Below are 1,111 nucleotides of genomic sequence, written 5' to 3' on the forward strand. Positions count from 1 at the left end.
AGTGCTGGGATTACAAGCGTGAGCCACCGTGCCCGGCCTGAATTTTTCTATTTCTACTCATCAGGAAAACAAAAAGTAATATGCTCTTATTAAGAAGGCAAATTGTGTCTGGGTGTGATGGCTTATGCCTGTAATCCCAGCACTTTGGGAGTCTGAGGCAGGAGGATTGCTTGATCCCAGGAGTTCAAGACCAGTCTGGGCAACATAATGAGACCTCATCTCTACAAATAATTTAAAAATCATCCAGGTGTGGTGGCATGTGCCTGTTGTCCCAGTTACTCAGGAGGCTGAGGCAGGAAGATTGCCTGAGCCTGTGAAGTCAAGGCTGCAGTAAGCCATGATTACACCACTGCACTCCAGCCTGGGTGACAGAGTGAGACCCTGTCTCAAAAAAAAAAAAAAAAAAGGCAAATTGTTAGTTACGAAAATGAGGACAAATAAAAGCAAGGTGTTAGGGAGAATTTCATGAGTTTCCAACTTTATCTGTTCATCCAACTAACATTTTTAGAACAACTACTATAAGAATGAGGATGTGATAAATACTATCAGAGAAAATAGACTTAAGATAGATCCTGACCTCAAAAAACTTAATATTTAGTTGAGGAGATGATACAGACAGATGGAAGTAATAATGCAGAAAAAGCAGTAGAGGAAGAGAAAAGATGAGCCACCTGAACAGCAAAGGCTGCCTGTGCTCCTCCTGATGTGTCCACCATGCTGGGGAACGGGCTTCACAAAGTGGCCATCTCAAGGACTCTTTGATGGAAGAACGGACTCTGTGGCAATTAAATTATTATACAATCAAGGAAGTCAGGAATGAAACAGTTAAATTAAATCCACACATCTAACATTTTACTTTAAATCACTGATGTCAAATCATTTCCATGCTTTTTCCCCAGTTTTGCTAGTAAGTAGAAAAATAGTTTGAGTGAAACTTCCATCAACTTTTGGTTGACCTGTAGAGAAATGACAAAAAAGCAAACAGCTGAAAGAAAAAGAGAAGCAGGACAAAATATTCTCAACCGGACTTTCCCCCAGAGACTACTGGAGCTATAAAATTTGATTTTTTCTTTTAAAATTATGTTTTAATTTTACTTAAAAACCAGTGTGA

The 1,111-nt window shown here is 39.3% G+C and overlaps 1 long non-coding RNA gene across 1 annotated transcript in view; it reads right to left on the bottom strand.

Moving 5' to 3' along the window:
• LOC131381506 (uncharacterized) overlaps positions 1-778 on the bottom strand; it is an 8,332-nt gene extending 7,554 nt beyond the window's left edge. The window contains exon 1 of the long non-coding RNA XR_009210298.1: positions 672-778. This is a non-coding gene — a long non-coding RNA (uncharacterized LOC131381506). The remainder of the gene's footprint in view (positions 1-671) is intronic.
• Positions 779-1,111: the final 333 nt, after the last annotated feature.

This window comes from Hylobates moloch, unplaced genomic scaffold, assembly GCF_009828535.3.
Source record: "Hylobates moloch isolate HMO894 unplaced genomic scaffold, HMol_V3 SCAFFOLD_2, whole genome shotgun sequence".
Lineage (NCBI taxonomy): Eukaryota > Metazoa > Chordata > Mammalia > Primates > Hylobatidae > Hylobates > Hylobates moloch.